Source organism: Urocitellus parryii, chromosome 4 (assembly GCF_045843805.1).
Source record: "Urocitellus parryii isolate mUroPar1 chromosome 4, mUroPar1.hap1, whole genome shotgun sequence".
NCBI classification, from domain to species: domain Eukaryota; kingdom Metazoa; phylum Chordata; class Mammalia; order Rodentia; family Sciuridae; genus Urocitellus; species Urocitellus parryii.
Genome location: NC_135534.1, coordinates 108,969,219 through 108,979,960, shown reverse-complemented (window position 1 = coordinate 108,979,960; position 10,742 = coordinate 108,969,219). Strand labels below are relative to the sequence as shown.

General features: G+C 44.9%; 1 protein-coding gene across 1 annotated transcript in view; it reads left to right on the top strand.

Annotated features, from left to right (window-relative positions):
• The first annotated feature begins 3,296 nt into the window (after positions 1-3,296).
• The window catches only part of LOC144254151 (uncharacterized), a 126,201-nt gene continuing 118,755 nt past the window's right edge, over positions 3,297-10,742 (top strand). The window contains exon 1 of the mRNA XM_077797011.1: positions 3,297-3,325. The gene's annotated coding sequence lies outside the window, so the exon portion shown is untranslated. The remainder of the gene's footprint in view (positions 3,326-10,742) is intronic.

Below are 10,742 nucleotides of genomic sequence, written 5' to 3'. Positions count from 1 at the left end.
AGCTCCTGCCCTCAAGGAGCTGAGAGTCGCGCTGGAGAGAAGACGCCTAAGCAGGCCATCCAATGACGGGTGGCACGCGCCATGTGTTGTGGTGATGGAGGCGCCTCATCCACCCTTCCCAGGGCTGGGAAAGGTTGACTGAGAAGATGATGGCTAATCTGAATCCAGCCTGAAGAATTATTTATTTAGTATCCACTGAAATTGTCCCTTTGCTTTGTGCTGGGGATTCAGAGGATGAGGCAAAGTCTGTCTTTGAGGGGCCCATGGTCTAACTTAAGAATTAACAAAATAATTCTTCATCTCCCTGGTATAGTTCATGCCCTGGGTTCCTCTGTGTGTGGTTACAGGAGCCCAGGGCATGAACTGTACCAGGGAGATGAAGAATTATTTAGGATCCCAATCCCACTTCCTTCTGGAGAAGTCTGGCAAGATGACTGACCCAAGCTTCGAGGAGCACTGTGGCTGGAGCCATCTGGAGATGGTTCCTAAAGGTGGGCAGACTCTGGGATTAGAGTAACACCACTGTGTCGGGCTTGTTGGCTCCTCTGGTGCCTTCCGCTGAGCTGCTGGACTCAGTGAGACGCCTCTGTGCATAGCAACTGTTGTCTGTGGGGGCTGCTCTCACCTGGTTCCTGTTAGCGTCTCCTTCTGGGTTCAACTCTGATCCGGACTGCCATGCTCTACCTGTCTGCACATTCTGAGAACAACCATGAATGTGCCTCTCTATGTATTTATTTATTTATTTGCTTGTTTATTTATTTCTTAATATTTATTTATTTATTTAGCGGTGCTAAATCACATCCCTGGCCCTTTTTTATATGTTTTTTAGAGACAGGTTCTGGCTGAATTGCTGAGGCTGGCTTTGAACTCACAATCCTTCTGCCTCAGCTTCTTGAGCCACTGGGATTACAGATGAGCACCCCTGTGCCTGACTCTTGTTTTTGCTATGTTAAAAAATATGTTTTTAAAATTTTTATTTTTAAAAATGAACATGCCCTGAAATTTGTATTTTTGGATCCAGCTCTATAGATTTAAGTCATGTATAGATTCATGCACTCACCACCAAAAGCAGGATACAGAACATTTATCACTCAGGACAATTTTCCCCTCTCATTGCTTTATGGTGTGCTTTCCTCTTCTTCCCCATCCCTGCAACCACTGACCTGTTGAGAATGTCATGTAAATGCAATTCTGTGAGTGTGACTTTTTAAAAAATAATGACTTCTTTATTCCACCTAATGCCCCTGAGATTCATCCACGTTGTTGTATGTGTCCACAATTTGTTCTTTTTCATTGCTTAGTAGTACTCCTCGTGTGGCAATACTGCCCCTGGTTTATCCATTCACAGATTAAAGGACGTTCGGATTTTTCCCAGTTTTACGTGATCATAAATAGAATGCTATGAATATCCATGTGCATGTACTTGTATGACTGTAAATTTTCTTTTCTCTAGGGTGAATACTAAGAAGCAGGATTGCAAGGCCAAACCCTTATTTTAGGTCGCTCCCCACTTTGGAGCCTAGTCTGCCCCACCCCTGGGACTTGTGATCCTGGATCACACTCCTACCTTTCCTCTTCCTTGAATGAGCTGGTCCTGTCTACCAGTTTTATTTCCATCTCTTCCATCCCACAGCCTTCCTCTTTCTGGCGAGGAACTCCTAGCGCATAATAAAACTGAAGCCCATTTTAATTAGTCTGAGTCTGTTTCGGCTCTGAATTTGCTGTGATTTGGATTATTGCACCAGTATTGTAGTACCCTCTGCTGGCTGATCCACAAAGCTGGCTTCCTGCCTGTGCTCCGAGGGAAACTGTAGGTGCAACGGAGAGAAAGGAGAAGAACTGGGGGAAGGGGAGGAAGGCGTCGTGGCGGACTCCCATTGTGGTGACAGCCTGACAAGGGCCCTCCGTGTATTTGATGCTACACATATAGAGAAACGCTGTAATATTTTTGTGGAGCTCTACAATATTGTACTTGTCTTCTCAATTGTAGGCAAAGATGGGCTGTCTGGAAAGCTGGACTCAGCCTGGAGCCTGTTACCCAGATTGCTATTTTGTAAAGCCTTCCGCATACAAATGACTCAGATCCAAACATTCAGAAATGATCTTGGAGGGCCATCTGGTTCTTGCTGGTTCTAAAGCTTCATTCAGCCTGGGGTGTGGATCCAGTTCAAAAGATAGTGAGGGCTCTTCATGGAGGGTTAGTACGTTCCACTGACCAAGGCTAGAAGCTGGCTCTTAAAAATAGCCAGGGCTGATGCTCCCAGGGCTGGCAGAGGCTGCCTCTCATAGGTCAGTGGACATCTGACAAGTGTCTAATTGATGATAATGCGGTCGAACGGTGGTTTCGAAATGCACGCACGCACACACACACACACACACACACACATTTTGTATCATCTGAAAACATGTGTTAATTTGTTTGGGTGTCTGAAACAGTCTGGGAATTAGGCTGAACCAGCATGTCAGACAGTGAGGTCTATGGGAGCCTTGTAATCGTCGAGATGTGTCATTTTTAATTTGTGAAGACAATACTGCCAGCCTTGCAGTTTGGATAATGGTGCTGATGGGTTTGCTATTTACACTTGCTGGCCGCTTGCCTTTCTGAGCAAAGGTAGGGCTGCAGATTCTGTGGACGAGGGACAGGGAGTGTTCCCTCTCTAGAAGGCTCACAGCTGGAGAAGGGATGGGAGCCTGTGATCTCAGCCTGCGCTCTGGGCGGTGACCAAGTCCAGACAGAGCAGAGAAGGGGCCACTGGGCATCAGGGAACATGGGTTGGAGACAGCCAAACGTATGCAGTGGTGCCACTTGCTTGCCTCACTTTTTGTTTTGATGGGCTTTCTCATCTGGAGGTGGTGTGGGGGAGGGGGATGCGCTTTCTTAAGCATGCGCAGACAGAACCAAAGTAGATCCCACAGTAAGACACTGGAACTCATCCATTAGTGCTTCATCACACTTGGGATCTAAGGTTACCAAAGGCAGGGACTGTATCTTATTTATGTGAGCCCCGCGCCTGGCACATTATTAAGTAGTAAAAAGGAGCTTGTTCAATGCTGTTAATAAAGGCGTGGCTTTTTAAGGGTTTCGGTATGTCCTAGAAGGCATCAGGGCCTCAGGACATTGGGAGGACCCCTATGAATGTTGGGGTCATGGGTCAATCAGAGCACCTTCCTCCGGGTCATTTGTCCCTCTTGCGTTCCCTCTCAGTGGAGATGCCTGCGTCCCACATCTGATGGTCTCATCTTTCCAAGGCAGTGGCCCCTCAGGAAATCTTCACCACGGAAGAGGAGCCCAGACTCCGAGGATCTCCTGGATGAATCACAATTGGTAAGTTCTCAGCAGCAAGTTCAATATTTGTCTCCCAAACCCAACACCTGCGGGGTGCCTCAGTCCTCCTGGCCCTGCCAGAAACATGAAGCGCACCCCTCTCGAGTTAAAAGCGAAAGTTACTGATTGATGACATTTTCATCTGTCCTATGTACCTACTTGATGGAGATGAAATGGCACGTTCCATGGCTTCTCTCAGTGGAGAAATGTGACATTTCTGGTTTTTTTTGAGCTCCATGGAGGCTGCTGGTCTCCAGGGAGAGATGTGACTGGGCTCTGCAGTTGACTGGTTTTCTTCAACAGGATTTTTCTCTTCTTCGCTCTGGAGATCCTACTTTCACATTGAATGCTAAGATTTGTTGGGTGCTTCTCTGGGTCCCTTGCCATATCAGTCAGGACACGAGAGACCTAGGCTGGCTTCTGCTGGATGCTGATGAATAGATCCGTTTTTTTGTTTTGTGTTTTGTTTTAACATAAAAGTCACCACTGAATCCATTTTGAAGTGAAAAATGCAGCCCTGTTAAATGCAATCACATCTGTGTGCTGCTGTCACCACCATCCACAGAAACTTGGTCATCTTGCAAAGCTGAAACTCTGGACCTGTTAAGCAATAATTCCTCCTTCCTACCTCTCCCCAGCTCCGGGCAACCATCTTCCTACTCTCTGTCCCATGAATTTGAACTACCCTCCTTACCTCATTTAAGTGGAATCCTACAATATTTGTTGTTCCGTGACAGACTGACATCACTGAGCATAGTGCCCTCCAGGCCCACCCATGTCAGAGCACAGGTGGAAATTTCCTTCACTTTCTTAGGGCTGAAGAGTCTTTCATTTTGTTTCTCCATTCACCGACACTCGGTTTGCTTTCATCTTTTGGTTATTAACCATAATACTGCTGAGAACATGGGTATAAATATTTCTTTGAGTTCCTGATTTCAATTTTTTTTTGGAAGTGAAATTAAGGGATCAATGAATAATTACATTTCTAATTTGTTGAGCCTCCACCACTATTTTTCATAGAGATTACTTTACATTTGACAAAGAATCCCAATTCTCCCATGTCCTCATCAATACTTTTTATTTTTTTGCGAGGGTCGGGGTACAGGGATTGAACCCAGGGGTGCTTTACCACTGAGCTACATTCCCAGTCCTTTTAAATTATTTATTTATTTTTATAAGAGCTTTGTAGAGACACACGATAGTTGGGTTCATCTTCACAAAATCATACGTGCGTGGAGTTTGACTTCAGTTCATGATCCCCCCTACTTTCCCGTCCAGCCTCTCCCCGGCCCTCTTCTCCTTCCTCTACTTTACTAGGCTTCCTGTAGCTTGTCTATTTATTTATATTTGATTGGCTCTTGTTACTTAGGCATACAGGTGAAATTCCCGGTGGTGTATTTATACATGCACGTCTCATGATTTTTAGGGAATTCACTCTGCATTCCCCCCGTGACCGCCCCTCCATTCTGCCCCTGGATCTCCTTCTCTCATCAGCCCTTTTTGTTTTGTTTTTGACTTTTCTGTGATCCATAGCCTGGTGGTCTTTCATTACGTTTTTTATGAGCATTACTTGAAGGATTAGTGATGTGGAGCGTAGTTTCAGGTCATCCATATTTTCTCAGTTCTTTGTTGCTCTTTGGAGAAGCGTCTCTTCAAGTCGGTTATCCAAGTTTGAATCGGGTCTTTTTGTGGCTGTTGTGGCTTAGCTGTTGCAGTTCTTTATGTATTTTGGATCCCTTATCAGATGGATGATTTGCAAATGCTCTTCTCCGTTTAGTAGAACAAGGTTTTATGTCATCCAGTTCTATCTAGTTTTCCTTTTGTGGCCTGTGCTTTTGATGGCCAAATCCAGTGTCATGACAGGTTCCCTTAGGTTTTCTTCTAAGCGTTTCCTAGTTTCAGGTCTTACTTTTAGGTCTGCGATCTGCCTTATGCAGGGCTCCCCTGGAGGAGCACGCGGACAGCAGCTGCTCCCTGTCGGGTGAGCACCGAGCGTGTATCTGGCACATGGCGAGTGTGCTCAGTCAGTCCTTGTTGAATGACACAACTTTATCAGCTCTAACGGGAACAAGACAAGTAACACATTTATAGTGATTTCCCGTCACCATAATAATTATAGAAGTTCCCCAAATTTCAACTATTGGGAAAACCTGTACAGACATTTTTGAGTTAAAGAATAATGCTATTTTCGAGCGCTTTTTAAACTTTCCATTTATCTCCTTTTCTCTGAGGTTATTTAATGGAACATTTGGGCTCCTGTGATAACTGGGCGCTTACCACACCTGGCCCGAGTGCCTGCCTGGTGGGCTCCAGCGCACAGCTGGCTGGGTGGTGATGGCAGTGCTGTGTAAGGAGATCATGTCTTTCATCCACACGAGTCCTATGTTAGTCAACGTTGTTGTGTCACTGTAACCAAATGACCTGACCAGAGCCACTTAGAGCAGGGAAAGGTGTATTCTGACTCACAGTTTCAGAGGTCTCAGTCCACGCTTGACCCACTCCATAGCTCTGGGCCCAAACTGAGGCAGAACATCATGGCTGAAAGGTGGAGCGAAGGAAAGCAGCTCAGGACAGGGCCACCAGGAAGCAGAGAGAGGGCGCCTCTGCCCAGGGACAAAATATAAGCCCCATCTCCACCAGTCACACCCTACTTGTCTGCAGTCGCTGCCTGGTTCATCTATGTTGGTGGATTGATCCATTGATTCAGCTACAGCTCTCAAGATCATGTCACCTCTAAACCCTCTGGCATGGTCTCACACATGAGCTTTTGGAGACACCTCATATCTAAACCATAACAAGTCCCTCTTACTTAAACTAAATAGTTTTTTCTCAGCAAGAGAAACAATAAGAGAGGTAAATAGGGAGCCTACATCCTGGGAACAAATTTTTACTCCTCACACTTCAGATAGAGCCCTAATATCCAGAGTATACAAAGAACTCAAAAAATTAGACAATAAGATAACAAATAACCCAATCAACAAATGGGCCAAGGACCTGAACAGACACTTCTCAGAGGAGGATATACAATCAATCAACAAGTACATGAAAAAATGCTCACCATCTCTAGCAGTCAGAGAAATGCAAATCAAAACCACCCTAAGATACCATCTCACTCCAGTAAGATTGGCAGCCATTATGAAGTCAAACAACAACAAGTGCTGGTGAGGATGTGGAGAAAAGGGTACACTTGTACACTGCTGGTGGGACTGCAAATTGGTGCGGCCAATTTGGAAAGCAGTTTGGAGATTCCTGGGAAAGCTGGGAATGGAACCACCATTTGACCCTGCTATTGCCCTTCTCGGACTATTCCCTGAAGACCTTAAAAGAGCATGCTACAGGGATGCTGCCACAATGATGTTCATAGCAGCACAATTCACAATAGCTAGACGGTGGAACCAACCCAGATGCCCTTCAATAGATGAATGGATAGAAAAAATGTGTCATCTATACACAATGGAGTACTATGCAGCAATAAAAAATGACAAAATCATAGAATTTGCAGGGAAATGGATGGCACTAGAGCAGATTATGCTTAGTGAAGCTAGTCAATCCCTAAAAAACAAATACCAAATGTCTTCTTTGATATAATGAGAGCAACTATGAACAGAGCAGGGAGGAAGAGCAGGAAGAAAAGATTAACATTAAACAGAGACATGAGATGGGAGGGAAAGGGAGAGAAAAGGGAAATTGCATGGAAATGAAGGGAGACCCTCTTTGCCATACAAAATTACATATAAGAGGTTGTGAGGGGAATGGGAAAATAAACAAGGAGAGAAATGAATTACAGTAGATGGGGTAGAGAGAGAAGATGGGAGGGGAGGGGAGGGTGGATAGTAGGGGATAGGAAAGGCAGCAGAATACAACAATTACTAATTGGGCATTATGTAAAATGGTGGATGTGTAACCGATGTGATTCTGCAATCTGCATTTGGGGTAAAATTGGGAGTTCATAACCCACTTCAATCTAATGTATGAAATATGATATGTCAAGAGCTTTGTAATGTTGTGAACAACCAATAAAAAATAAATAAACCATAACAAGTCCCTAAACCCTGGGGAACCAGTGTGGGAAACAAGTACTGAATGGTGAGCTGCCATCTTAGCTTCATGGCCTCAGGCAGGTGGCCCCACATCTCTGAGTCTCTCCTCATTTTATTTATAGAGAGGAAGATTCGAGAGTGCACAGGATTCCTCCAAGTTCTAAGCTTAGGAGGGCTTAAGTGTGGAGACAGGGCCATGCAGATAGGAGCTGAGACTCAACCACGCCAGACAAAGGCAATTAGCCACAATTTGGCCTCTCAAAGAAAAACTTCCTGCCACAGAAATGATAGGGAGAGCTGGGCAGAGGGGAGACTGGGGGTCGTCTTTGGAGTTATAGTCTTGCTTTTGTCATAAATGCAGGTGGAGAGGAAAGAAGAACTTTTAAAATAAAATGAAGTTACTTATGTTCTTATTATCTGTGAGCGGGACATTGCATTTCTAGCTATTTTGGTGAACTGTTTTATATGTGGACGTGAAGTGTGACACAGTTTAAAATAAGACCACTCCTGGTTACTGCTATAGTTTGGATCTTGAATGTCTCCCAAAGGCCCATGTGCTGAAGGCTTGGTCACTCACCTGTGGTGCTATCAGGACACGGTGGAATCTCTAAGAGGTGGGGTCTAGCCAGGTGTGGTGGCACACACCTTTAGTCCCAGCAGCTTGGGAGGCTGAAGCAGGAGGATCCTGAGTTCAAAGCCAGCCTCAGCAATTTAGTGAGGCTGTAAGCACCTTAGCAAGACCCTGTCTCAAAATAAAATATATAAAAAAAATAAAAATAAAATATAAAAAAAAAATGAAAAGAGGTAGGGTCTAGTGGGAGGAAGTTAGATCATTGGGGGCATGGCCTTTGAGGAGATATTGGGACATTGGCCCCTCTCTCCTTCTCTCTCTTTGCTTCTTGGCTACAACAAGATGAACAGACTTTTGTCACCATGCATTCCCTACCTTGCAACTGGTCCAAAGCAACATGTCCAAGCAACTATAATCCCAAATAAACCTTTACTTCTTGTGAGTTGATTACCTCAGGTGTTTTGTCACAGCAATGAAAAATAGACTCAACAGTTAAGCTATTACTTAAAGTCATGAATACTATCCCCACCCAAACCCCACACATTCTACATTTTTCCTGGTGAGTTTTAATTGTGTTTGAAAGACAGTTACACCTACCATTTTCTTGATAGATACCTCTGTAAGGGGTGGCTTGTGTTCTAGCTTGTGCCATGGCCAGAATCAGACCTTTCTGAGACATAGTACGAGGCTATTTTCATGGAACCAATCAAACAGCAACAATATCATCCAGGAGATCTGTGTTTTGACTTAATTCTTTCCTTCTGAATGAGGATGGGCAAGTGACTTACCCTTGCTGGGAAAGAGTTTCTATATGTCTAAAAAAGTAAGGATTTTACATACTATCTTACATAAATGTACAATGTAAATTTTATTTATACAGTAAGTACCTTGTTTATTATATTGTATTTTCCATCTTTTTGAAAGAGAGGGGAAAAGAGGTTTAACTTTTATTGGGTACCTTCTATGTGGTAGATACGGTGACAAGTGTTTATGTAAGGTATCCTATTAATGCTCAAATGATTCTATGAGGAAGTCCTTGTTAGGCTCATCTTAGGTTGAAATATGGATGTTCAGAGAGGTAAAGTTCAAGGTCACACAGCTAATGCATAGCAGGGTCAGGATTCCAACATACATCTGTTAGACCTAAAGTCAGTACTCTCTCCTGCTATCAGTGGACTTGGACATTGTGCCAACCCGACACATCTGCACTGATGGGGACCTGTTTCCCCTCCTCCCACCGCTGAAGTTGCTGATAAGCTTCCTTTCTTTAGTGTTTCCAAAACTCTGAGCTCTCAGCCCTTGAGTCTTCTGAATTTTACCTTTGCCGAAGAGCAGACACTACAATTTCCCCTAGAACTTCTGTTTTCCAGAAAAAGAAGTGATGCCTAGTCTTCTGAGGGTGGCCGACACTTCCTTCCAAGATACGGATCCCAACACATGGGAGGCTTCCTCCCGGATCACTGGCTTTCGGCCCTTCCCTCTCTTTTCCTGACACACACACCCTGCAGCCTTGCTCTGAGTGTGTGTTGATGGTGTCCAGATGCCGGCTCAGGGACCCCAGATTCACAAAAGGCCTGGTTGACGTCCCTTCTGCATCTGGCTTATTTGATGCCACAGGAGCCAAGGCCAAGGTCTCCGGAGAGAGTCAGGAGAGGGTTGCCTCCTGTAGAGGTTTGGCTGAGCCCCAGCTAATCTCCACAGCCTCTCAGGGACACACCTGCTTGTCTGCCAGCCAGCAGTCTCCTGGCTCCTTTCCCATGGGACGCTGGGGTCAGAGGCCTCCAGAAAGCCTTTTATCTCCCTCCACGCCACCAGCCCCCCAGCAGCACCTGGGTCTGCACATAAGACTCCCTTTGAGAAGAGGTCAAGACGTTGTCCCTCCAGAATGGGGCTGGGGATCTTTTCCTTCCTTTTGAGGTGGCTTACTTATTCCTGCTTTCTTTTCTTTTTTCTTTTTTTTTTATAAATTGGTGCATTATAATGACACATAATAGTGGGATTCATTAGGCCGTATTCGTAGGAGCACATAACAGAATTTGATCCACCTCATTTTCCCTTCCTGCCCCTCCTCCCCCCTGTTCCTTCCTTCTAAGTAAACATTTGATTCAAACTTTATCATGCATAGCTCAGACTTCATCCCTCTGGGGCTCAGCTGATCTATATTCGTATCTGGGCTGCTCAGCTGTGAACACACAGTAGGTGCTCAGTACATAAAGATGCTGCCTGATTTCCATCTCCTTGCCTGAATCCAGGAGAGATACACCTGTCAAATTTCAATCGGGTTCATCATTGCAACGTGACACTAACACGATGTGGAAATGTCAGAGAATCCCCAGACATCCCTGTGGATCTGTGGGAGGTGGAGCTTCTCCCTTCCCTCTTTCCCCAGATGGAATCTTCCTTCTTCATTTTCTCTAGGGTCAGTTAGTGGCTAAATTGACTTGTTTTCCACGAGCACTCTGGTCAAGATGAGTGACCAGACCCTGGTGTTTAGCATGGAGAGACGCCAAGGATTATGTCCTCTGTTTCTCATTTTCTTCCCCCAACCTCTTCTTTTGACTCGTCCCCTTCCCTTCCTCTCTGATTTTCTGTACACAAAATGTAGACATAGGGCTGGGGAGGTAGCTCAGTTGGTAAGGTGCTTGCCTTCCATGCACACGCAAGGCCCTGGGTTCAATTCCCAGCACCAAAAAAAATAAATAAATAAAAATGTAGACATAGATCATTTCTGAAGAGGGTACAATAAATGGTAATTGGGACATGAGTGTGGCTTAAAAATCAAAGTTAAACAGCTGTGATCCTCTCC